At 43.5% G+C, this 27,759-nt stretch overlaps 1 long non-coding RNA gene and 1 pseudogene across 2 annotated transcripts in view; both read left to right on the top strand.

Moving 5' to 3' along the window:
* LOC309653626 (ELKS/Rab6-interacting/CAST family member 1-like) overlaps positions 1-27,759 on the top strand; it is a 176,968-nt pseudogene that overhangs the window by 24,186 nt on the left and 125,023 nt on the right. Inside the window, exon 3 of the transcript XR_014268837.1 lies at positions 25,033-25,193. The product of XR_014268837.1 is annotated as an ELKS/Rab6-interacting/CAST family member 1-like (transcript). The remainder of the gene's footprint in view (positions 1-25,032; positions 25,194-27,759) is intronic.
* On the top strand, positions 974-12,224 carry LOC309653632. The gene is made up of 4 exons (XR_014259302.1): positions 974-1,835; positions 6,509-6,605; positions 7,708-7,879; positions 11,167-12,224. It is a non-coding gene; the product is annotated as an uncharacterized lncRNA (long non-coding RNA).

The raw sequence follows: 27,759 nt of genomic DNA, 5'->3' as shown, positions 1-27,759 counted from the left end.
AGTATTTTACTTTAGCTCTGTATAGTTTTGAGATATGAAATGGTGTCATTTTACTTTACAGTTCTTGTTACTTTATAATCATTACCACGACTTTGTAGTCATAGCTCATGGGTAAGTTGCTTCACTTATGTGAATGTTATGGAGAGGTACTATGCTTCCGGTAGAGTCTTCTTCAGAAAGAGATTTATTGATTTGAGTTTATAACACTGAATTATGGTGTGGTAATACGTTTTACTTCAACTCGAAGATAGCTACTTTATCGATCCCGTGGGTAAACCCTTACTCTAGATCCGGGCGGTGAGCCCTCTCAGGATCAGCTGTCACACAGCAAGAGATAAGACTTCCTGGATCAGTTTTCTGAAGTGACAGGTTTATTCCCTGGTCAGGACAGAAGATACTCTTTTTGACGAACAGGCTAGACTTCTCTGTGTGCGTATTTGTTCCATGTGTTTCGGGGTGAGGATGGGGTTGAGGAGTCTACTCTGTTTTTATGGGGCATGAATCTGGCTTAAAAATGACAGAGCCCTTTAACAGGGAAATGGCAGCTGGAAGACACGAGCAACTAAGTAGATCTGGGACATGAGAAACTGTGCCTCCCTGGAGCTATCCAGGGTACTGAACCACTTCTCCTTATGTTGCCTTCTAACCCCGTGAAACAAACATTCAGACATTTAAAAATATCTAGCTTTTTTTTTTTTTTTTCTGACTAGAGAAATTCTTTAACCTGTATATTTCTGATAATTGTTCTTGCTCTAGTCTTGGCCAGTTGTAGTGTAGCAGTTCACCTCTTGTGTCTTTTATTCACTAAACAAATATTTAGGTATAACCTTCTCTGCGTTGGGCACTTTTCTCATGGTTAAATTACTCAGATTGAATATGATTATTTTTGCCTTTTTGTGAAATTTGGGTTAAAGAAACAAACTTTATGGGATGCCTGAAGGATCTCAGGTTTTCAAGTGTCCTTTGAAGAACCTGGTTTCTGGTCCAAAGGTTGTGTTTGTTTACGTTTGTTTACAGTACTTAGAATAGCCCTTGGCATAAAATAGGCAGCACAGAAATTTTATTCCGCTGATGATCAGATTTATTTTGTGGAATTTTTTTAAAAATAAATTTATTTTATGTATTTATTTTTGGCTGCGTTGGGTCTTTGTTGCTGTGCGCGGGCTTTCTCTAGTTGTGGCGAGCGGGGGCTACTCTTCCTTGTGATGCACGGACTTCTCACTGCGGTGGCTTCTCTTGTTGTGGAGCACGGGCTCTAGGCGCATGGGCTTCAGTAGTTGTGGCACCTGGGCTCGGTAGTTGTGGCTCGTGGGCTCTAGAACGCAGGCTCAGTAGTTGTGGTGCACGACCTTAGTTGCTCCACAGCATGTGGGATCTTCCTGGACCAGGGCTCGAACCCGTGTCCCCTGCATTGGCAGGTGGATTCTTAACCACTGCACCACCAGGGAAGTCCCATTTGTGGAATATTTTTCTATACCATGTTACAAGGAACATATTTCTTTTCAACCTAAAGGTAAAATTCTTTGAAGAAAAATTTTGCTCTAAGTGCTCTAGATGCAACATGCACATAATCCTGATGAATGTAGACTAAGCATTTTGGGACACTGTCATATACATTAGGACCAAAGTACAGGCTGACCGGAAAGAAAGGGACCAGAAACTTCCAGCTCAGACTTTTCTATTTATGTATTTTCTCAACCATCTTTTCATTCTATTTTATTCATACTAGTCTATTCTGTATTCAGGTAAACAACCACCACCTGTTCACCCCCTCTCCTCCAAAAGAGGAAAAAATGAGTTTTTCCTTTGATGACAGCAACACATGACCCAGGAAGGTGGAGTATATTCTAAACTGTCCTTTTGTAATTCCTTGTTCTAAGCATCTGGCAAGACAAATTGGTCTTGACTTCCCTGGAAATGTTGGTTTCTTTCAATGAGTATAAGGGGTACAGAATCAACAGTGTTCCTAGTGTTCTCAAGACCAGTTATTGTATGGGTCAGTAAGGCTAAACCCTTCACCCCCAACCTGGTGTTAATTTAATGTTATTCTCAGTAAATATCTGAGACAGGCTGAATTTGAGCAGAATATAACGTATCTGGCTGAAATTGAATCAGGTTCAGTGTTCTAACATAGCGATTTGCCACTACCCACATCTATTTCGGTGGTATGCCTTTTTTTTTTTTTTTTTTTTTTTTACAACATGTACATTTAGAAACTTGGTAAGGTCCAAACTGTATCATAATTGACTTGAAAATGTCAGTTTCTTGGGATTGCCAAACTCAAACACTTTTCTTGGTATCTATCTCAGTGAGAAATCAAATTTGAGGTTGAAGAGTATTGACCAGTAAGCTTCTTTTCTAGAGATTGTTACTCTACCTTTGGTCATGGACCAAGTTTAATTATTCCTATTGCTTTTATTTCCCATTCCTTAGGGAAGTGATAGGCACTTGTTTAGTCACCGGAAGTTGTGAGAATTTGTGGACCTCAGCAAAGACCCAAGAGACCTATGCAACAGTATTGTTTTCCTACTTATTACCCAGACCCAGTTTGTTTTAAAATCTGTTTACTGATTCCACCTGAGTTGCATGACTTAGTTGTAATATAATCTCTTGATTTCTTGAATTATCTCCAGACTGGACTTCATGATTGATTTCTTTTTCGCCTTTGACTTATTCAGATGGAAATAGGTTAAACAAACAGAAAAACTTGACTATTATTCAAAGGCTGAAGGATTCCTTCATTACTTCCCTCCATTTCCTTGGGAATCAATACCATTGGCTGTTTTCTTTTAGTTAGCATAGCTTTGCTTGCTTAATATAATTAATATAGTAATTTAAGAGTTATATATATGTGATCTGACTTAACCTTCCAATTCTATGGTGTAATATTACTACTGTCATTTTATGTGTGAGAAAGGTAATGTTCAGGGGGAGTTAAGGAATTTCTAATGACCATAAAATTAGGAGTCAGGACTGAAGATTCAGACCCAGCTCTCTCCGACATTAGTCACTGCTTTTAATCACTCTTCCGCTTGCTTTAATATTTCTTTACTGCCCACATAAAGTGCCATGTCAGAATCTAGAAATGGTTATTAACTGAGGAAATAGGAAATATTTTGATGTTTTTAGGGAAATTCAAAACATTGTAGAATAAAAAGCTGGACATGATCTTATTGGCAGTTTTATCGCGATGGCTTAAAAGAAATGAAGTTGTTCCTGAAGGTACCTAGTTTACTGTCGTGAAATATATTTGCTTTGCCTCATGCTGTATTTTGTAACATTTGGTCCTGGTAGGGTTTATTTGTGCGTGTAGTTTAATATAAAGATCTCAGTTTTAACAAGTACTGGTAACTATTCGGAGAAAAAGCCAAAACAGATGTGTTTTTACTCTGTAGTTTTTGTTTAGGTCTGAACCTTTGATAGGAATTTGTTCCAGAAATGTGGTTATTACAGAAGATGAAGAAAGCCAAGCTGAACACAAAGTTAGATGACTTGTCTATTTAATTTTAGGTGATACTTGCCTAATGTCTTGAGAAAATATTTTTTCAACTTGTTTCAGAATTTGAATAGACTCTGTTGACATTTTATGCAAGCATGTATCTGTTATTCCTTTTTAGAAATTCGAAGTAAATTCTTCTTATAAAAATAATACACAATCAATAATACACGACCATTTTCTATGAGGAAATTTTCAAATGAAAAAACATTAATCTCTAAACATCCGTAACACCAACCAGTTAATATGTTAGTATGTTTCATTTGGTTTTTGACACACGCAAATGCACACAAAACTTAACATATAATTATATAATTTTATATGTAATTTTGTGTTCCAGTTTTCTACTTAATTAATAGCATTGTCTTATTTTGCATTTCTGTGACTTCCAGGGAGATATAATCTACTTTATTGGCCAGTTCTATCTAATTTGGGGTTCTCTGCTTGTGTGTATGGTGTATGTGTGTGTATAATTTAATATATATATGTGGGTGTGTATATATACACATATGTATAATTAGTTTTCTTGTTTTAGAAAAAGATGCATTGTATTCCTTTTAATACATCACAACTTACCCACTTTATTGGGAAGACTTTGCACATATTAAAATCTGCTATATTAGGACTAATCAAGAAGAGGTCAGTGTGACTAAGATGCTTTTTAAATGTTTTTTTGTATTGTATATAGCAACTGGAGCTGCTTTCCCAACAGAAATTTGAAGTAATGCCGAACCTGTGGTAATGAATAGATATAATTAATTGGAAAACTTCATCTGTTTTCCTACAGTGTCTTAAAGACTTTAAAATAATCCCTCAGTAATTTAATCATATCTCCTAGTTTTCTCCTTTAATTTACCTAGCAATATTTTTTCTTTATTTTAAGATCATCTTCAGCCTAATCCAGATAGCCCTATTAAATTATCGTATCAAAAACCAACGATAATTTTCTATACCTTTTATTTTCATAGGGAAATATTTTGAGATCCACCAGTGTGATTAAAAAATAGAGCAGGTGGAAGTGGGGCAAGGGTGGGAATTGACATCTGATGCAAGAGCCAAGGAGGAAACCATTGTTTTTACTCTGGTCAGGTGATATCATGCTAGCCTTACATTTCTAAAATTTGAGTATCTTTGGAATTATATTCAACTGCAGCAGTTGAAGTTGTAAATGCTTTAATGTTTTCAAGGCATGTCTTTTAGTGACTAAACTTTTCTAGTGCATTTGTTTCAGTAAGGTTGAGGGGATTTCTATTGGATGATCTTCTCCAAATGAGATAAATATTCTAATGGTAACTGTCCTCCTGGAACACATATCTCTTGTTATTAAAAGTTTTCTAAGAGTACTGATGAATTTAAATGACTCACAGTAGCACAGTAGGCATTTTAGTTAACCTGATTTTTAGCAACAACTTTTTTTTTCACTGTGAAACTTCTTATTCCAAGATGTTGGGGAAAAAGGGGAAAAACTACAAAGAAAAACATAAAATTTAAATGAACTGCCACTACTTAGATAAATCAGGGTCAACATTTTTTTTTTAAACATCTTTATTGAAGTATAATTGCTTTACAATGGTGTGTTAGTTTCTGCTTTATAACAAAGTGAATCAGTTATACATATACATATGTTCCCATATCTCTTCCCTCTTGTATCTCCCTCCCTCCCACCCTCCCTATCCCCCGCCTCTAGGTGTTCACAAAGCACCGAGCTGATCTCCCTGTGCTATGCGGCTGCTTCCCACTAGCTATCTGTTTTACATTTGGTAGTGTATATATGTCCATGCCACTCTCTCACCCTGTCCACATCTTACCCTTCCCTCTCCCCATATCCTCAAGTCCATTCTCTAGTAGGTCTGTATCTTTATTCCCGTCTTGCCACTAGGTTCTTCATGACCTTTTTTTTTTTCCCTTAGATTCCATATATATGTGTTAGCATACTGTATTTGTTTTTCTCTTTCTGACTTACTTCACTCTGTATGACAGACTCTAACTCCATCCACCTCACTACAAATACCTCCATTTCATTTCTTTTTATGGCTGAGTAATATTCCATTGTATATATATGCCACATCTTCTTTATCCATTCATCCGATGATGGACACTTAGGTTGCTTCCATGTCCTGGCTATTGTAAATAGAGCTGCAATGAACATTTTGGTACATGACTCTTTTTGAATTATGGTTTTCTCAGGGTATATGCCCAGTAGTGGGATTGCTGGGGCGTATGGTAGTTCTATTTTTAGTTTTTTAAGGAACTTCCATACTGTTCTCCATAGTGGCTGTATCAATTTACATTCCCACCAACAGTGCAAGAGGGTTCCCTTTTCTCCACATCCTCTCCAGCATTTATTGTTTCTAGATATTTTCATGATGGCCATTCTGACTGGTGTGAGATGATATCTCATTGTAGTTTTGATTTGCATTTCTCTAATGATTAATGATGTTGAGCATTCTTTCATGTGTCTGTTGGCAATCTGTATATCTTCTTTGGAGAAATGTCTGTTTAGGTCTTCTGCCCATCTTTGGATTGGGTTGTTTGTTTTTTTGTTATTAAGCTGCATGAGCTGCTTGTAAATCTTGGAGATTAATCCTTTGTCAGTTGCTTCATTTGCAAATATTTTCTCCCATTCTGAGGGTTGTCTTTTGGTCTTGTTTATGGTTTCCTTTGCTGTGCAAAAGCTCTGAAGTTTCATTAGGTCCCATTTGTTTATTTGTGTTTTTATTTCCATTTCTCTAGGAGCTGGGTCAAAAAGGATCTTGCTGTGATTTATGTCATAGAGTGTTCTGCCTGTGTTTTCCTCTAAGAGTTTGAAGGCATGGGAGAGACTTAAGTTACCCACAAGAAGATCCAAAGAATCATAGGTCTGAGAGTTCTTTAAGTGGGTATACTTGAGGATGTTTATAAGCTGAAAGAAAGTAGCCAGCAGAGGAAGGGTGTGAAGATCTAGGAGAGGAAATGATTGTTCATTTGTTTTCAAAAAGCTGAATACTTATCGTGTGCCTGGCCTTTTTCTAGGATCTGGGGTTCACACCATCTGTTATCTCTTCTGCAAGGACAGTTCAACTCATCCCCTGGTGAAGAGAAGTCAGATTATTCTTTGCATTCAATGCAGGTGTAGGAACTGTTCTGTACCTCTGAAGGGACTTTACTTAACCAGAGTAATAAGTTAGAAATCAAAAGAAATTAGAGCTGAAAGGACCTTAAAGGCCACTGTACTTAATTTTGCCTAATATTTTACATTGAATGTAAGAAAAGTTTATTGCAGAGCCCGTTCTCTTCAGAGTTCCTTCAGTGAACTTTATGTCTTCAATCCAGTGGGTCTAGCTCGTAGATTTTGGCCTCCTCCTCAATTTGCTTCTTCATCCATATTACATTTTGCCCGGACTATGGCAGAAGCTCCTGGGTGGTTTCGCGGCCCCTGGGCTCAGCTCCTCTAAGTTCATCTGCCTACTCGGGTTGAGTGATCTTCTAACATAAAAAGATACGCTTAAAATAATGCTGCTAATGGCTTGCCCACACAGAGTTAGTGCACACTAGCCGCCCAGCGTGTGCTCTGCACAGAGGCGTGTAGTCTGAACTGTGCTTGGCCAAGCCTCCTGGGGCTCTTTGGTCCTGAGGAAGGGGAGCTTTTGGGGATCACTCCCTTTATCTAATTGGTCCTTCAGCAGCGGGGCACCTTTTTCTAATCAGCGGAGGCACCCTTACTTAGCCAGTGGTAACCCCAGGCCTCATCACCTGTGGGATACAAGCCATGCTGTCTCCCAGGCTTGCTTCCGCCAACATGTCTATTTTCCTTTCTGTCTGTTCTCACACTTGGACCCCTGGCCTTTAGTCATCCCCACCTGCAGTATTTACAGTGCCCAGCAGGTGTCAGGCTTGAGTGTCTTTGCACAGGTGCTCCCTCTGCAGTTAATGCACCTCCTACTCCACCTCTGCATAGCCTCAGCTTTTTAGATTCTGCTTCAGGGTTATCATGAAGTTGTCACTTAGATATAACATTTTGCCTCCAAGGAACCTCTGTGCATAAAGGTTATGCTTCTTTATCTCATGTGATTCCAATTTTCATGTCCCTCCTTAATGCAGGCTTTAAGGGCAGGAGTCGTTTCTTATCCTTAGCACAGAGCAGATGCTTTTTTTTTTTTTTTTTAAGGTGCTTTTTAATGATGATAAAATGTATGGTTTAAATCACTCATTTTACAATAATTTTGCTTTAGGTTGTGACAGAAATAAAGTTTACAGAAGTCGTGTTCCTGCGATAAGAAATAAAGATGTGACCTTCCAGTTGTGTAAAGCTCTTAAATGCTGTGTAAGTGCATCGGGTGCGCTAAGGAACCTGGAGCTAAATGGGCTAGTTCTGAGAGAGAGAGACTTAACTATGTTAACAAGGTAAGCCTTCATTGTATCCTGCCAACATTTGATAGTTGCTTTTGGGGCAAGCTAAACCAATACAGGTTTAAACTTTTTCTCTCCATTAAAGGGATTGAATAAATTGGCCACTTTATCAGCACCTCATGCCTGTCACATTAATGGCTGAACTAGAAAATCAGAAGGATCAGCACAGGTTTTATTTTCTTAATCCTTACCTCAGGGTGGAGAAAGGTCAATCCCGAACTGAACCCCAAGTTTAGACCAGGAAGCCCTCGGGTTCCTTATAGTATCTCAGAAATATGGGAAAGTAGAAAGGAACGATAAAGTGTAGGGCAGATTAGCCTCATTTTCCTGTGAAGCTTGAGGAGAGGGAGGGAGGAGGTGGATGACCATGGGCAGTTGGGCAGGTTGTGCACTGTACAACACCATAAATGTAGAACGTTTGCATATATTATTATGACAGCCTTCTGACAGATGGAAATGGTGTCTTGAGGAAGTACCTTTTTCTGTTTCTCTTAGAGAAGTGCTTCTCAGTGGGGGTGATTTTGTCCCCTCGGGGATATTTGGCAATATCTGGAGACACTTTTGGTTGTCACAAGTAGCTGATGTGTTACTGGCATCTAGTAGGTAAGGACAGGGATGCTGCTAAACATCCTACAGCGCACATGGCAGTCACACACAACAAAGAAACAAAGTCACACATTGCCTAGCTTAAAATGTCACTAGAGCCGGGGCTGAGAAACCCGGGTCTAGAGGATGAAGGTGAACCTCCCTGTCTGGTCATTTTTCCCTGCTTGTTCTGGAGAAATGACTGCTGGACAGGGAGTGAACCATTTCTGACTCTACATCCAATATGCTCCAGCAGCCTGTAGTACATCATGTACTCATAGGGCCAGTGTGCCTGGAGGAACCCAAGGCTACCTGATGGCAGAGCTGTGGATCAGGGTGACAGCCAACATGGGAAAAGCCTTCCTGCCTCCAGGCCCTCGGTTCACCAGGCCCAGGTGTCTCTTCCTTCCATCCATGGGCCTCTGAGATGAACCAGCTTTCCTTGTCCCTCCTAAGCTTCCCAGGTTGTGAGTCGTTGCCTCTCAAGAGTGGGGCACAGTATCCTCAGGTTTGCTTTCCACGCTGCCTCCTGAACCAGTTTTGGAAGGTTTGGGGATGATCAGTTGGGGGATAACAGGTAGAAAATTGAGACAAAACAGTGAACTCCGAGACTGGTGACTGGGTTCAAATTCCAGCTTTTCCACATGTCAGATGTATGGCCTTAGGCAATTCACTGAACATCTCTGTGCCTCAGTTTTCTTGTCTGTAAGACGGGGGTGAGAACAATAGTGCCCACTTCATAGGGCTATGGTGAGGATCGAGTTAGTATTTGGCATGTATTTGGCATGTAGCAAACAACATGTAAGCGGTAGGTGTTCCAGGCCTCATTCCACGTTAATTTTTGGTATCTGCATGAGTTTGCTAGGGCTGTCATAACAAAACACCACAGTCTGGGTAGCTTAAACCACAGAAATTTATTTCTCACCGTTCTGGAGGCTGGAAGTCCAAGGTCAAGTTGTCAGCAGGGTTGGTTTCCTCTGAGGCTCCTGAGGGAAGAGCCTGCTCCAGCCTCTCTCCTTGGCTTGCAGAGCGCCGCCTTCTCCCTGTGTCCTCACAGGGCTTTCACCCTCTGGGCAGGCCTGGTGTCTCTCTGTGTGTCTAATCTGCATTCCTTATAAGGACACCAGTCAGATTGGACTGGGATCCACCCTAATGGCCTCATTTTAACTTAATTACTCTTTAAAGGCCTGATCTCCCAATACAGTCACATGCTGAGGTACTGGGGTTTAGGGCTTCATCCTGTGAATTCCGTGGTGGACACAACTCAGCCCATGACACCTGACAAGGACCTGGTAACAACACCAACATGGTTCTAACCATGTTTAACTGTGATACCAGATGCAAAAAAAAGCCAGGACAGACCTTGAGGCCATTACTCTAAGTGAAATTAGAGAAAGACAAATACTGTATGATCTCACGTATACGAATCGAAGAAAACTGAGCTCATAGAAACAGAGAACAGTTTAGTGGTTGCCAGAGGTGGGAGTAGGGGGGATGGGAAAGGTGGTCAAAAGGTACAAACTTGCAGTTATAAGAGAAACAACTCCTGGGGATGTAATGTACATCGTGATGACTGTAGTTAAAAATACTGCTTTCTTTTTTTTTAAAACATCTTTATTGGAGTATAATTGCTTTACAATGGTGTGTTAGTTTCTGCTGTATAACAAAGTGAATCAGCTATACATATACCTATATCCCCATATCTCCTCCCTCTTGCATCTCCCTCCCACCCTCCCTATCCCACCCCTCTAGGTGGACACAAAGCACCGAACAATACTGTTTTTTAATTTGAAAGTTGCTAAGAGTATAGATCTTAAAAGTTCTCATCACAAGAAAAAAATTGTAACTATGTGAGGCGGTAAATGTTAACTAAACTTATTGTGGAAATTATTTTGCAATTTATACACATATCAAATTACTATGTTGTACACCTGAAATTAATATAAAATTATATGACAATTATAGCTCAGTAAAATGGGGGGAAAAAAGGAATCCAATATCTCAGGTATAAAGCCTCCCTCCTCCTTCCCTCTCACATTCCCGGGAAGACCTCAGGCCCGGGCCTTGCACCTGCCTTGAGTATATTCCTATTAACTGTGTCAGTAGATGGTAGGTGCTTCCCTTCCACACCTTCCTTTGCTCGTCATTGGAGAATATGCTAGAGCGACACTATAAGAGTGATCACATATCTCCGATTTTTGTGGACAATCATGGTTTCAAAAATTCTGTCCTCTTGTCCACCTAAGAACACTGGTATTTTTCATACTACAGGTTCCAAAATGTGGTTCAGAAATCATGGTCACGGTGCCTGCCATGCCAGGATGGCAACTTGGAGGGCTGGGGAGGGCGTGGCAGGTGGCAGGTGGGGAAAGCCGGCAGCCAGAAGGAGGAGAGGACAAAGAAAAAGACCCAGGAAATTTGTATCTCTAGAACAAATTCCCAAATAGTAAGAGTTTACTGTAGCAGCAAGTCCTAGCCTCTAGTTTACTGCTAAATCTAGTCCTCAAGGAGCACAGCAGTCAGAACATTTAATACAAAATTTCCTAGCTCTAAAACGGAAATATTAATACCTGCTTGTTGTGTTTGGAAGTTATTTCAAAAAGTAACGCTAGTATCAATAAAGCCCTTTATAAAAGAGCTAAAGGAACTCTGTAAGTATTACTTTTGTTTGTTTGTTTTTCCATCACTCTTCATAGCTGCCAAGCAGTAACGGCTGTCTTTGTACTGAATCCTGGAAGTGTCTCTGTATCCTGGAAGTATTGCGATGATCGTCTTCACACCTGCAAAATATTCCTGCACCGTGTACGCAAATGATTATGGCTCCGCTCTCGGGCCTCATCTGGGAGCTACTGCATGTGAGGATGAAATTGATACACATTAGGGCATCCTCAGCGGTCTTTGGCAAAGGCCTATAGATTACCTCGCTATCCAATTTGTTAACTGGACAGCAGAGCCTGAGTGGAAAGAACAATGCGCTCGTCAGTTGGGAAGAGCTCCTCCAGGTATCAACAGATACAAGCAAGGCAATCTCACTGTGCAGGTTGATTAGAACTGGGTTTGTATTTTGGACAATAAACTCTCCTTATGATAGTCTGCCAGTCATTAAGTATCTCTGCTGTAAGAGAAAACTGGGGCTATTAACTGCTCCAGATAGAACCCGAGGGAAAAGTGATCATTTCTTTTATAAGCAGAAGGGAAGGTTCTGCTCAATAAAGATCAATTAAACATCTCTGTTAAAAGCCTGCTTGGAGCTGGTGCCAAAGGAAATTCCACTGTATTAACCCGTGCTCCCTCCAACCCTCCCCACCTCTGTAGCTTGCGCTGGGGAAAATTGTAAGAGGACGCTGGCTGTTGTAAGCTTTATAAGGTGACAGTAGCTCTCACATCCGTGGCTGAATGATCTTTGATGTTGAGTGACTTTTCCTGCATTTAGCAGGGGTATTCCCAGAGGATGGCAGGCAAATCAAATGCTCCTCTGAATTCAGCTGAGCATCAATCATCCTCATGAGGGAGTAAAAAAAAGAATATAACAATAGGTACCGGGAAAAATGATATGGTGGTCTGAGCTAGTAATTCCCAGGATGCAGGAAGAGTTTTGGGGGCCCTAGAAAATCCACTGCATAAAGAAAACCCGCCGCAATCTCCACCAGCATCTTATAGTTACCACCTCATTCTTGTCCTTTAAAATACAGTGTGCTTGTCCTTTAAAATACAGTGTGTCTTGTACATTAAAATACAGTGTGCTTCTACTCTCTGGCTTAGACTGCATCCTCTCATGTAAATTCCATCTGTTCTTGCTTGAGGGAGGGCAGACACAACCTTGACTTTATCCTCTTGATGAGAGTGATGTTTCATGGTATTGGGAGGATTTTCATTGGGTCAATTGCCTGATTGAGACATAGCCTTAGTGAGGTGACAAATAGCAGGCATTAATGTCTCTTTTTTAATGGTATGATGAATGGTCTAAGAGAAGGGTCAGCAAACTGTAGCCAGCCGCCTGTTTTTGTAAATAAGTGATTGGACCACAGCCAGACCAGTTCATTCATGAATTTTCTCTGGCTCCTTTTGCGTCGAGTAGTTGTGACAGAGACCTAATGGCCCACAAAGCCAAAGATACTCCCTGGCCCCGGCCACCCCTGATCTAAGACCGTTCCCACAGTCCTCTGATGATAAGAATCACCTGGATCATTTGTTCAAAAGACAATTTCTGGGTCCAGCTTGGAACCCCTGAGTCAGAATCTCCAGGGAAGGGGCTTTGGGAAGGTAGAGTGAACAAGCTTCCCGGGTGATTTTTATCCCCAGGGAACTACTGGTCTCAGGTGTGCCTGCCTACCAGGTAAGGAGGAGGTTTTCAAAGAGGCAGTGGGGGTGGGGGGTTGGGCGGAGTTTGCCTTGGAGAGCACAGGCCTCGCGGTTTCACTGCTGGGACTGCATCCCAGCTCCGCTTCTCCCCGAGCTTCGCCACCTCAGGTAAGTTCCTTTTAACACTGTTTCCTCCGCTGAGAAGTGAGGGTCATGGTGCCCGGTTGGCAGTGTGTGTATATACGCTGAGAGCCTAATCCAAGGCTCGGTAGTGGTCACCCTCACTAAGAGGAGCAGCGCCATGTAAACACAGAAGACCCCGCTGTGGAAACATCTCATAAATAAGACAGGCCCAGTGGGGCTTTTCAGTAGTCCACGGTGTACAGCTGTTTTCCTCACAAGGAAAAACTCCCTTAGGAGTTTCAGGACAGTATACGGCCCTTTAGAAACTCAATTCTCCACAGAATGCTGAGTATTGCAAGAGGTTATCATTGGCTGTTTTAGGATATAGCTGAGTTTGCAAAGGAATATTTAATTTCATGATTTAAAACTCTGGTACTTAGCACGAGACAGACATATATATATATTCTGTTTCTGAGGTTAATGTTTTTAAAAACTCTTTGCCTGACGAGATCAAGCAATTTCAGCCATTCGTGTAGCTGTTGAAAGTCAGTTTTTAGATAAATTGCGCATAAATCCTTGCAAGATACAGGACCCAATAATACTTCAGGTTACCAGGGAGTTTCATATTTTACTAAAAGGGGGAAAAAGTCAATCTTGAATCTTTTAGTCCGATGACCAAAGAATTGCTCCATTGATTTTGTTCAGCTTCTCAGGTGGGTGTGCAGTTGATCCTGATTGGATCTTATTTAAAGTTTACTTTTTCTGGGAAGTATTAATTCGAATGTAGTATGGGTAATACTGGAATACTAGAGCCTCTTTAAAGCCACTTTACACAGCTTGTGTAAACATCCTAGGGTAGTTTCCTCTTAACATTTTCACAAATATAGAACTTGAGTTTGCTGTATGTTTTCCTCTTTTTAAGAGAAGAGGGAGGTAAAGGCTTGGCTAGACAATGTACCTAAAACCCAGGCTAGAGGGCAATGGATTCATATTCTTAGAGGAACAGGTAAACAAGAACAGCATGAATTCTGCCAGGTATGATTTAGGTTTGTGAAGGGAGGAAAAAAAGCACACTTGGCAAATGAGTGTGGTTTGCTGATTTCTTTATTTTTAAACTTAGTTTTAAACGAAAGTACCAGTGAGACCCGAGAAAAACGAATCTGCAGAGGGCAGGGGGAGGGGTATTCTTCATTTTTATTACATGCAGTGTTGGAATCGTGCTGTGCCCTGAAACACAGCTGGATGAACAGGGTAGTTCAGGGTCTGCCTGGATTAACTCCTTAAGCAGATTTCTAGGCTGCCAGGCCAGCTGGTTGAGCTCCAGGCTGGTGGCTAGTGGTGCCGTGTTATTCCTTTCCGCTCACCTCAAGGCGAAAACCCGGAAGTGCCGACCACCAGTAGCTGCATGTACGCCTTGTGGAATGTCCAATGCTGAGAGATTCCCTTAGGCTCATGCCTCCTGTGCAGATGCTCCCCACACACACCCCCCCGCCCAGCTCCTAGAGTTCCCATGGCTCACACCTGGTGCCAGCCAGCAGCCGCGGACCTGCCTGTAGGCCCTCGTGAAGGCCTGCTGCTCGTCCTGAAAACCTGCTGCTACTCGAGAATCCAGAGGGGCTGCTCCTCATGGGGCGCCGTCTTGGCTAGAGGCTGCCTACATCTTCTGTGGGCTTTGCCTCCGTGGTTTCCAAGGGGGCAAATGGGGGCTGCCGGGCCTTATTTGACGGGAGACATGAATATCTGGGCTAGGTTCACTTCAGAGATTCATTGTTTTCCTGATAGGTATGAGTGATAATTTTTGTTTGTTTTGTATGTGGGTGGGGTCATGGAAATACTTGGGGATGGTAATCAAACTCAGCTGAACTGAGTTTGCTGTCACTTAGCAGTGTGATCTTGGACAGGTCTTTTAACCTTTCTGGTCTCCATCTGTAGAATGGGAATTATAATACTAGTCTCATTTGCCTTTGAGATTGTCATGAAGAGAAAGTGAACTACATATACGAAAGTGCTTTCAGAATGGCAATGTACTCTGGATGCAGTGTGTGTGGCAGATAGCATCCCAGTTTGAATTTCAATGAGATTCAGAACTGTGATTAACAAGGCAAGCAGAGCCAGCATGGGGTGAGGCAAGCAGGGTGGGTAGGGCGCTAAGTGAAGGAGGCACTCCCTCACGGGGGTGTTTACATGCGGCTCTGAACCAGCAAGACGCTGAGAGTCAGTGTCTCCTTCAATTTTGCACTGTAGTCACCCTGCTTGCCTCACCCAAAACCCTGTCCTGAGTGAAAGTAAAATACATGCCCATGAAAATTATACATGTGATATACACTTTTGTTGTAACAAAGTCCACCAGTACCTAATCAACCTTGACAGATGTTACCGCTGGGACAATTTCTGGGGTGTCTTTCCTGGCGTTTTTCATACATGTACAACCTTAAACTAGCTTTTGTTCTCACCTCGTGGGCAGCACAGAAACATGGGGAAGAAACACCAATCTGATCTCAAAACCTCATGCGTGTTCTAGATCTTTGTCATGGGTGTATTTGTAGATAGACTGTGTGGAGGGGTCACACAGCACATGACACGGCCAAACATGTTGAACCTACGTCACCCAGCTTTCTCTCCCGTACACCAAGTCTTCAGTAGCTGCTCCAGGACCTCCACCTCCCCCGTCTTTAAAAACTCCAGGTACTTCTTTTCTTCCATCTCCTGGTTGGCTGGCTGGCTGGCTGCCTGCCTCTCTCATCCACTACTTCCTCTTTCATCTCCTCTCATGAAGACTGATCTGGCCATTTGAGGACTCTTTATCTCTCTTACTGTCTCCCAGATCAGTTCCATAAAGGATCTGGGTGGTAAAAAAAGACTCCCCTTCAGGCATGGGTATGAGGGAGAAAGGTTGTCAGTAGCTCCATAGGTTTTGTTCCTGACATATAATATCCATATGCACCTCTTCCCGGCCCCTCCTCCACACTTTTGAAATGCGATCACGCTGTCCCTAATGTCTTCTAACTCAGCGGTCCCCCACCTGTTCGGCAGCAGGGACCGGTTTCCTGGAAGAGAATGGTTCCACGGGGGAGGGGGCGGGGGGCTCAGGCAGTCGTGCAAGCGATGGGGAGCGGCAGATGAAGCTTCGCTGGCCTGCCCGCCGCTCACCCCGCCTCCAAACAGGCTGTGGAGCGCTGTTCTAACTGGCATTGTGTCACTTAACGATGCATCGCAGAGCTCTCCAGTGGTACTTCCAAGCTGATGTCATCGTTTTTAACAGCTGCCTGTATTCTACCCTGCCAGTGTGTCATAATTTAACCCCTTCTGTACTAGGAGATGTGTGTTTCTCCTTTTTCACTCTTGCAAATAATCTGCGTTGAAAATCCTCCTACACTTTTCACTTCCTTGTGTGCTTAGAAGTTTAATTTGCTGGGTCAAACAGGATGATGTGCATTTTGATAGCACATTATGGGAAGGTTGATTGTGAGCACGGCATGGGCTCTGTCCCTGGTATTTTTCTTCCTGTCCAACCTCCGCTAGATGCACCTTCACATACAGTTTTCATTCACAGCTTGAGGGCTGTAAGTAACAACTGTCAGAGTTGTTTTTCTAAAATACCCTCGGTAAGCTATCGTGTATGGCACCAGTGTGACTGCTTTGGGAATGGTAGCTCCCAGGAGGAATGAGATGTTTCCCCTACTCCATATGGACCATCCTGCAGTTTGGCCTGCGGAGGCCTCGGGGTGCTTGAAGGCGCAGGAGAGGGAGCTGTGTGGACCCATCGCCGCCCAGTGGCCGCTGAGAGGACGACGGCCTTGTTCGCAGGCTCAGGCACCAAATCCCTGGGAACTCCTAGGAATGCTTAAGGGGCACTTTACTGGAGGCTGAAGTCCTGCATGAACAGCAGGGAGGTGGGAGCTAGTGACATCTGGGCTACTGTTACAGTGACTCCATGTGCAGCCATAGGCTGGCGCCTGGGGCAACTCAGGTGACTGGCTTTGGAGTGAATTTGCGTTTTATGGCTCACATGGTATCTACAGATATTAGAAGGAGACAGCGGCAATATGCCAGGAGCAAGTCGTTTCTGGGCAGTGCTTATCTGCCTTCAGGGACCTCTGCCATAACTCTGTGGTCCGTAAGTTGGGAACCACTGAGGTGGGATATTGGAAAGCTGAGTGCAAATGAAATCATTAACTCAATGTCAAGGGGAGCGTGCTCTTGAAAGGAATCCTGGGGTGAGTTCTCACCATACGGAAGGAACACCCGGTTGTTCCCATTCAGGATCCTAAAATGACTCCCTAATGTAACAAATGAACTTCTCTGGGCAGCTTGTTACCCCTTCATAACGAGTCCCCACCCTATAATGAGCCCTGTTTCCTGTGGCTCTGATCAGGGCAGGTGCTGTCACTGCTATCGGCAAACAGAAGGCTTCTTTTTGCTTCTAAGTCATTGCTTCTGCTTTTTGTACCTCCGTGAAACGCCACCTCCGTCCCTTTGGTAATCTAAAGCCTACCATCTTTGCTGCCCTTCTTAACGCCCACTGCTCCAAGTCCTCTCAGCAACTTGGGCTTTTAGTGACTTTGGATTTTGTGAACTCCTGAAGCTTTTACACTTGGTGTCAGACATTTGCTGTGGTCTCTGTTTCGGGTCTGTCACTTGTCTTCTCGGCTAGACTGTGACTTCTGACATCAGTGATGCTTCATGTTTTCATAGCTCCTTGAAGGGAGTTGCTGGACACAAAATAGTGTAATATTTCAGTGACTTGCTGCATGATAAAAAAATGAAAGCCTTTTTGTAAATGGAGATGTTCATATATTAGATCTGCTTTATGTAGACATTTTAAAAATCTTTCATTCATTCAGTCACGCATACGCACGCACACACGCACGTACACTCCTCATACAGGGCTGGTCACAGGTGTAGGCGCATAGCCTTCCGCTTAGAACAGAGATGTGTTCCTGCGAAAAGCATGCCCACCAATGTGGACAATCAAGCCGATGGTTCATAAAAACGGAGCCAATCTGCTTGGATCGAGACTGGGCATCCAGACCCCGTGGATCACGTGTCCACTTTCCCAGGCCTGGCGTGCTGCTCGGAAAACACTTGTTGGGTGAGTCGTGGCCATGTATCTATTGGATTCAGCTCTGTTTCCTCTTGCTCTGCTTTGTGTTGACTTTATGTGAACAGTGGATTGCTGGCCTCTGGGTTAAGGGGAGTTATTTAATGCACACAGGCCAATGAACAACCACTAACTGTTGCGAGTTCAGGGGATCTAATATCTTGGGAGGATTTATACCAATTACTTAACTGCCTGAATACCAACCTTCCTATTAGTTTTATGATAAGATGCGCTTAGGTCTCACGTTTATCCCGAGAAGACAGCCTTATCCAAATCATCTATATTTTAGCAGGCAGTACCAAACTTCAGGCCTCAGAAACACATTTTAAATAATTCTTGCCATGCCATGTATTTTAAGTATCATTAAAAAGCCACTTTCTTACTTTTAAAAATATGTGTGCAGTAGATTTTGTGAAGCCTATAATAAGTCTATGAAAAATTGATTACTTTCCCACAGGTATAGGTTCAGATTTTTATTCTGCTTGCCAAATGAAAAATCTAGTATGCGTGGGTCCTTTATCTTATTTATGCCCTCTGAATAGAATCACCATGTTCCCAAAGAAAGAGAAATGGGTTACTCGGATTGAGTAGCCTAATCCCTTCCTGTGGTGGGCAAAGGAGTTTGTGCAGCTCTAAACTAGGAAGCATGGATTTCCCTTTCAAATGCCTCATTTTCTTATTCTTTGCCTTTCAGTCAGCTCCATGTAAACTGGGCCAGAATATAACATGGGTGCTGAGGTGAGTTTCGGCTGCTGGTGGAATGTGCGTGTGATGGAAATAGGTCGCTTTAGGACCCAAGGATGATGCAGAGAGAGGTTTACAGTCAAAGATAATAATCATTCTGTCCTTTAGTTAGCATTCCTGGTTTCTTTTCTTTTTTTTAACTGAACAGTATGTGCCAATGGCCCCCACGTACTTTCGTCTCAGTTTTCTGGCCCTCATTGCTACAAGTTGGTTATGGCGTTGGCTGCTTTCCCAGCATTCATTCTCTCCCTGATCAGGAACCATGGCTCAGCACCCTGGTTGAGGGATAGGGAAGGATGGGGTATCATCATGCTCCCCTGTGCCTAAGTCTCTTCTGAATTACTCCCTCTCCACCCTTCCATCTGAGAGTCCTGGATACTTGTTAAGCCCCCAGAACAGACGAGGTGGGGGAATTGGGCACCTTGTGCAGGTGACAGTGGCATAGATATAGCGCCTCGCCCATAACTAAGGTGGGAGTAGAAACAGCCTTCTGAGCTGGGGCGGCGGGTGAGCACACAGCTCTCACTCCACAAACAAGGATGAAATAGGCAGCGCACAGAGGCTCAAGAGACCGCTCTGATGAGTAACTCTGAGTACAGGGGGCCACGGCGGTGCTCTGTGAGCTTGGACACTTACACTGGGGCTACAATGTGGACAATCTCAAGGACCATGGTGGTGAGTGTGAACCGATTCGGCCTTGAGGGGCCAGGAGGGCTTTTCAGCTGGAGACTTTTGAGAGTGTGATTGGACCCGCGGCTTTTGAAATTGTCTTAAAGAGAATTGAGAAGTTGTCCTGTTTAGTGGTTTTAAAACTTTGCTTTGATGATCTCCCCGAGGGGCTGTTCTGGTGGGAGGATCTGGGGAAAGAAGCCGAGAGGCTGGAACCTTGGGCTCCTTTTCCCACTGATTCAGCAGTTCCGCCTCTGTTTTACTTCTTGAGCTGCCAGGTAAGAGTCCCTTCATCCATCCTTTCCTCTGTCCTTTCCTCCTTTCCTCCCTTCCTGTGGTTAAACACATAAGTTGGAAACTTTTGTTAACTGTTTTTAAGTGTACAGCTCAGTAGTGTTAAGTATACTCAGTGTTAAATAGATCTCCAGACTTTTTCCTCTTGCAAACTGCAACTCTAGTCTCTTTCAATAACAATTCCCCCTTTTCACCTCCCTCCAGCCCTTGGTAACCACCATCCTACATTGTTTCTATGAATTTGACTAGCCAAGTAAGATTTCTTTTCAAAAAGCAATCAAGCAGCTGAGAAGGTTTGATAGCCTCCTGATGTATCCATCATTCCTCACTGTCTGCACCCGCCCCCCAGACAGTGAGGAAACTGAAATCCCAGAGGTCCTGGGAGGCCCAGGTGGCCACACAATGCAGATGTTATTCACACGGATACTTAAGCCGGATTGCCAGGTTCACATTTTGGCTCTGATGCTCTGTATGTGACACTGGGCAAGTGATGTAACGCAGTGCCCCAGTTTGCTCATCGGTTAAAGGGACGTGATGGTAACAGAATCTGCTTTATAGCCTTGTTGTGAAGATTAAGTGAGGTAATCTACATAAAGCACTGGGAATAGGGCCTGACACTTATGTACGTGTCTGCTATGATTGTTAAGTGACTTCCTAGCATGACACAGTTCCTTGTAAGGAGAGCTGTGACTTTGGGCCTACAACCAGCTCCCGTGGTGCATGTCTTTTGAGTTTCCACTTAAGACTGAATAGATAGATAGCTTTGACTGGCAAGGTTTCCTCCTACACATCCCTATCTTTCATCTAGGGCATGCCATTGATCTTGAAGGATGCTCCATCAATATCTTAATCCTCAGGGGGAAAGTCATGCAGTTCACATCATACAGCACAAGAAGGCCGGTCATGCGATGGCATTAATTCAACAGATATTTATGGAATGCTTTGCTGTAAGGACACCTGGGGTAGATGCTGGGGACACTGAGCAAACCAGCCCCAAATCCCTGCTCTCGAGGAGCTTGTGTTGTCTTGGGGCAAACCTTTGTAATGCAGCCCTTTTAATCAATGAAATGTTTTTCCTGAACTCATCTAGCTAAGGAAGATGAAAAGTTTGCTTAAAAATATTCAGGTTTGGAAAGGAACGCTCTAGACCTGTTGCTGATGGTGCTTTCGAAAACTGGTTCGTAAAAATAGACACTAAAAATGGTGTAGAAATACTGGTGATTTCAGATTTGAGGCGATTTTTCAGATACAAAGTTTGCAAGTCGGTTTATCTCCAGTGCTTATTCTGGGGTTGCGTGTGCAGTACAGTCCCTCATACTTAGAACTCGGTAAGGACAGCATAAGACTCACTTTACCTGTGCTTCAATCAGATGTCGGGAGGAATGTGGGATTCCTCCTGCCTACGCCTCTCCTGGGCTTCCTCCTTTCCTCCTCAATGTGGGCAGATGACATTCAGACTCAGAGGAAGCAGAAGCAGGGGTAGTGCTGTTGGGACTGATCTTCCAGAGGGAAGAAAATAGGAATTGCCATCACAGGCTGGGGCTTTCCAGCTACAAGAAAAGATCTGCGGTACAGATATCATGCTGCTTGCTACCTCCTTGGCTATTTGGGTCATAGCCGGTGCTGTAAAGCACAGCTCTTCTTTCCTGGGGTCCTACAAGTACTTCATTGGTAGGTACTTCCCAACACAGCATTTCCAGGGTGCCACTGCTAGTCAGTCAAGGTTGCTGGGTGATAGGCATCCCATGTACTGTTAGAAACTGCTGGGACCTGTGTGGCGGCCTTAAAGCTAACGGACACAATCACCCGCAGCCGTGGCCCATTGTTCATTGCCCGCTATCCCCACTTGTTTCCCGTTAAGAGACTGCTATTTTGTTCAGCTAGGGTGGAGAACCCTTGATCTTAGGGAGCAGGGGGACCCCTCTTTTAACCCTAAGGGATGAAGCGTGGAGGTCTGGGCCAGTTGTAATAAACCCATTCCCAAACCCAAACCCAAACCCATCCTCCTTTACAACTCTAAGTGTCAATGTGACACTGGCCAACGAGTCTGGTGGTTTCTAGGAAGTATTTTTAAAAATTTCCCATATAGGACTTCCCTGATGGCGCAGTGGTTAAGTATCTGCCTGCCAATGCAGGGGACACAGGTTCGAGCCCTGGTCTGGGAAGATCCCACATGCCGCGGAGCAACTGGGCCCGTGAGCCACAACTGCTGAGCCTGCGCGTCTGGAGCCTGTGCTCCACAACAAGAGAGGCCGCGATAGTGAGAGGCCCGCGCACCGCAACGAAGAGTGGCCCCCGCTCGCCGCAACTAGAGAAAGCCCTCGCACAGAAACGAGGACCCAACGCAGCCAAAAATAAATTAAGTATTTTTTTTAAAAAAAGAGAGCTTTAAAACCAAAGGTCAGGGGAATGACTGCTAATGAGTTTGGGGCTTCTTTTTGGGAGGATGAAAATGTTCTAAAATTGATCGTGGTGATGAATGTACCAAAAGAATTTAATTGTACACTTTAATGGGTGAATCGTATGGTATGTGTATTGTCTCTCAATAAAGCTGTTATTTAAAAAAAAAAATGGTCTGCAGGTAGCTAGACTTAAATTATAAAAACAAATATTAAGCCTGCAAAAAAAAATACATAGGGGATAAAATACTTGTTATATTTATGCAATTTTAAAATAGCTAAATGCCGTGTTACTGCACAAAATTTCACTGGTTAGGAAAAACAACAAATTGGAAACAGTGTCTGCCTTCAGGAGTAACTGGATGGAACAGAAGAGACTTATTTTTTTCCCTGTATACTTTTATAACTTCTGATTTGATACATGTATTAAAAAAATAAGTGTACATATAATTAGTAACAACAGTGTCATACCTCTCCTTAGTACAAGTATAAACTCCCAGGTTGCATATTTTGTTCTGAAAAGAATTAAGAATGAAATATATATGTTTTTAAAAATCAGTCAAAGGAAGTAAAAAACTGAAAGATTCTTACATTTGTCTCATCTCACACTAAAAAGCATTTAGTCATTTCTCTGTTATTAGGCATTATAATCAGGCAGAATTCTTTCTTACCCAACAGTCTGACACATCTTTAAACAATGACACAGTTGCCCATTCCCTCCTCCTTGAAAACTTCCTTTCCTTCATTTCTAGTACATCGCACTCTCCTGGTCTTCCTCCTCCCTCAATAACCTCTTATTAATCTCCTTTGCTGAATTCCTCTTCATTTCCCAAGAAGGTGTCCAGAAGGTAAGTTCCATGAAGGTGGGAATTTTTGTCAGCTTTGTTCACTACTGTGTTCCCAAAGGCTAAAAAAAGTACCCAGAACCATACTCAATAAATCACTGTTGAATGAATACATGAGTGAATCAGCACCTCCAGGCTCACATTTTGAAAAGCCATAGAAGTAAACTATATTCCACATAACCTTTATGCTTAATCTACTTTATTACATTATATTTCTCTGAACATTGATAATCAATACACTGTTTATTATTTGATTAGCCAAAATACTTCATTCCCTGCTCTTTCTCCATCAATGTGTTTTACACAGTATGTGCAAAACGCACATTTAACAGCTCTTATACTACTTCTAAAAGCATAAACGTAGCATAGAAAAAGAGCAGCTGTTGCTATGGGAATTTTCACTTTTGTTTCTAGTATTAATGTTGAATTAACACAATGACATACTTTAGTAATTTTAAAAAAGGGGGGGACACCCCACTAGACTTAACTGAGATATCACAGTAAAGACAACACCCGTAAAGTGCCCGAGGCCCGCGCGCGCCCGAGTCGCACTCCCCGGAGGCTTCGGGACGCCGACCGGGCGCGGTCGCGCGGGGGCGGGGCTCGCGCAGACGTCGGCCCGGGGCGGGACTGGGGAATCGCGCAGGGGGCGGCGCGCGGTGACGTCGGGCGCCCGGGCGGAGCTGTGGCTGTGGTGGTTGTGGTGGTGATGGTGGTGGTGGTGGTGGTGATGGTGGTGGTGGTGGCGGTGGCGGTGGCGGTGGCGGTGGCGGCGGCGGCGGCGGCGCCCGGCCGGCAGCGGCAGCGGCAGCGGCAGCTCTGAGCAGGGTGAGAGGGCCGCGGTGGCGGCAGCTCGGGGTCGGGCGGCGCCTGGAGCTTCCCGCCCGTCGCTGGCGCTAGGCCCCTCGGCTCTCCTCCGCCCGCTCCTCCTCACGGCCCTGGCTGGGTCCCGGCAGCGCGCCCCCGGGGAGGGCGGAGCCGTAGGTGAGGCTGGCGGGCGGGAGGCTGGGAGCTGGAGGGCGGGGGCTCTGGGCTGCGGGCCGGCGCGGGCGCACACGGCAGGCGCCGGGCGGGCGGCGTCTGTCTCCTCCCGCATGCCGTAGGAGGCGGTGCGGCGCAAACAGTGGGCCGCCGCCTCCGCCGCTGCTTCAGGGAGCCAGTCACGCAGAGCCAGGGGCGGGCCGCCCCGAGGAGCCTGGCGCCCGCGGACAGGTGGGCTTCCCGCCCGGAGGCCCTCGGGCTGCCCGCACGGCCCGGGAGACCCGCTAGCGGCCTGTCCGCGGTTCACCTCGGCGGCCGGGGAGGGAGGGAGGGCGGCGCGGACGGCCGGCCCGGTAGACCCGCTAGCGGCCTGTCCGCGGTTCACCTCGGCGGCCGGGGAGGGAGGGAGGGCGGCGCGGACGGCCGTCCCGGTCCTCGCGGGCGGCGCCACCAGGGAAGTCCTTTACAGGTCTTTTAAAAGCGTTCTGTCTCTTCTCTATCTGGTTATGTATATTTTTTCTTTTCTTCCTGCCTTCCTCAGAAAATCTCTACCTACCCAGCTTTAGAGCAGGAAATTATCCGATTGAATTCTAGCTGTTTCTTTAACAAAAAATTGTTTGTAATGGTATAAACAGAAGAATCTTAGTTTGAACGAATAAAAATGACTCATTTATGTTAATTCTGCATCTGGTATTAGTCAGGTTTATGGCTTTTATTTCCTAAAATCGTTCTAGAAATATTTATTATGATTTTGTTCCTTATATTTTTATCTGCATTATATTGTTATTTCCATGGAAGGTTCTGGACTGTTTCCAAATAAATTCCTTAGAAGGGATTGTTCCTGGCACACTGTTACTTCTGATGCCCTTACATTTGTCAAAAAGAAAATGAGGGTTTTTTGCACCTAAACTGAGAAGAATTATAGTGGAGGGAAGATGAGAGATGTATTTCTTTCACTGCCATTTATGTCTGATCCTGCGAGAGTACAGAATTTTTGATGGGTGTGTCTTCAATTTTGTGGACCCAGGCGTTGCCCACTGCCCAGCTCCTCTGACTATACCTGACCCAGATGGTCAGTTTCTGTCTTTTCTGTATTGATCGTAGGTGGAGGAGTTACTGATGGCCATGGAGAAGGTAAAACAGGAGCTGGAGTCCATGAAGGCGAAGCTGTCCTGCACTCAGCAGTCACTGACAGAGAAGGAAACTCATGTGACCAACCTTCGGGCCGAGAGAAGAAAACACTTAGAGGAAGTTCTGGAGATGAAGTAAGTTTTATAATATTGTTCTTCAGGCATATGCTTAGTTGAAATACTTGTCCTCATCGCTTTCATCTTCTGGCCCCGTTTGTCACGCCTGACACGCTTAGCCTAATTTTAATGCTCACTTGTGTTTCTCACTCCTTAGAACAAATTTGGGACAAATCCTCGTCAACTAGAAACTTTTTTTGTCTCCCTGTCATTGAATTTTGCAGTCCTCTAGAGTGTATGTATCCGTATGCAATTGTGTCTCTGAAGTTCCTAAGACCTTCTGGAAAGTTCTGGCAAGTTGTTGAGCTTTCTGAGGAAGATAACCATTGCTCCTGAGGTCATACGATGGCTAGGCAATTTTTAAAACATTTTTTATTATAAACATTTCCAAAGGTCCACAAAAGTAGAGAATAGTATAGTGAACCTCCTAATACCCATCCCCCATATTTCACCATTAACATTTGCCACATTCTCCAGTCAGTTTTGACAAAATTGTCACTTTTAGCAGAACCATTCTTTACATCATTTTCGTACTTTCCAGGCATCTTGCAGCTGTATATATCTGCTGTGCAGAATACAGCTGCTGCTTTTTCTCCTCTGTGACTTTGAAAAGTTCTGGTTTCCTTCTCTTCAGAACAAGTATGTCTCTTTTTTAAGTCCCTTAGTACTTTCTCCATCACTCCAATCCCCACCCCTATGTAATTGTCCTGCTCTCATTTTACTGAAACCAAGTCTATGCTGGGACCCCTCAGTTACCTTCATCACCTCAGCAGTTACCTGTGTTCTTGTCGTCGTCGTCTCTTCTGACTCAGAGGAGATACTGTCTCTCCTTCACCAAGCTCGCTTCTTATTTCTATCACAGATTTAAGCTCTGGTTCCCTCCTCTGCAATCTGTCTCCATTAATTTTCTTTCACATAATCTTTGCTCACTTTCTGTTAGTTCCTTCTTCTCTGCAGTAAATATGCACTCTCTCTGACCTAAAGTAAACAGTTTTTCTGAGCCCAGCCAGTGCTTGAAGCTAACATCCCTTCTTCTTTTCTGCTACTTTGAACTATCAATAAATGTTGAATATGAGAATTACAAAGTAGCAGAGGATCTTGCCATGACACCTCAGCATGAATTTTCATGGGGCATGATTGTTTTGATATCATGACGGCAGCCCAGGAGTTGAGGAAACAAATATCGGGGTGTCCCCTGTGCTTATGGATTATTAGGACACAGTGGGAGGTTAAGAGAGCCTGATCTTTCAGAAAAGAATTACAGGTGATGTGCTCTCGGAAGTGACAGATACTGGAGCCAGAAATAGGTTGATACGCAGGGAGAACGGGGAGAATTTAGGGTTCTGAGTATCGTGATGAGAAAGTTTGCTTCTTACGAGCAGGTTAGTAGAGGCAGTTGAAGACAAGGTTTTATCCCTGATGATAAGAACATAGAGGAAGGATGGGTATAATATTCGGGAATACAAGGTATCGATGTGATACTCCTAAGCACAAACAGGCCCTGCTAAAGCAACGGTGTAGGAGTATTGTTTCGTTTTCTCTGTGTACCAATATCTTGACTTGACTTGTCACATCTTTCCCACTCAGTTCAAGTGTCTATAGCAAAACAGTGGTGGATTTGTGAAGGAATTTTCCTTTATTATTAGAATTTTGAAAAGATATGAAAGAATTTTTTAAAGAATGCTTGACTTTAAACCATTAAAAGGGAATTGCGTGTGATTTTCTTTTTTTTTTATTGTTATTATTTTTGGAACCACAGTACTAAACTTTCTTATGGACTTCCCTTGCCAACCCAGGTTAGAGATTACATTTCAGAAAAATACTGTGATTTGCAAGACTGTTTTTGGTAAGGTCTAACACTCACACACTAAGGCATGGGATGAGTAATTAAAGTATTCAGAGAATTTATAAGTGGTATAGAAATTTGATGAATAAACATTAAATAAAAGTTCTCGAAATAAGGTGTTAAAACCTGGCTCTGACAGGTGACCTGTCTCTTAAATCACCTTCCTCATTTGCTCAGGAGATACTACTACAGCATCATGCTGTTCTTAGATTTTCTACAAGTTTTTTGTCATGCAGATTTACTGACTTAAAAGTTTTTAAAGTAGTCTTTGCTTTAATTTGCACTTAAATTTCTCCTTGTTGTTGTCTCTCATTTTCATATCTTAATAAAATGGTTGTTTAATACCTTTCTTTTAACAAATTAAGCACTTCAGGCCTAATCGTCTATCCAAACATGCTGTTGAGAGTGGTGGCTAATCCCAAACTCCTAATGTATCCCTCCTCCACACTCTTTTCTCCTTTGGTAACCGTAAGTTTGTTTTCTATGTCTGTGGGTCTATTTCTGTTTTGTATATAAGTTCATTTGTATCTGTTTTTTTTTTTTTTTACGTTCCACATATAAGCAATATCATGATATTTGTCTTTCTCTGTCTGGATTACTTCACTTAGTATGATAATCTCTAGGTCCATGCATGTTGCTGCAAATGGCATTATTTCATTCCTTTTTATGGCTGAATAATATTCCATTGTGTGTGTGTGTGTGTGTGTGTGTGTGTGTATGTATGTGTGTGTTTACATA

Source organism: Balaenoptera physalus (assembly GCF_965194825.1).
Source record: "Balaenoptera physalus genome assembly, contig: HAP1_SCAFFOLD_717, whole genome shotgun sequence".
Classification (NCBI taxonomy): Eukaryota; Metazoa; Chordata; class Mammalia; order Artiodactyla; family Balaenopteridae; genus Balaenoptera; species Balaenoptera physalus.
Note: the sequence above shows the minus strand (reverse complement) of the source record. Positions and strands in the feature narration are given on the sequence as shown.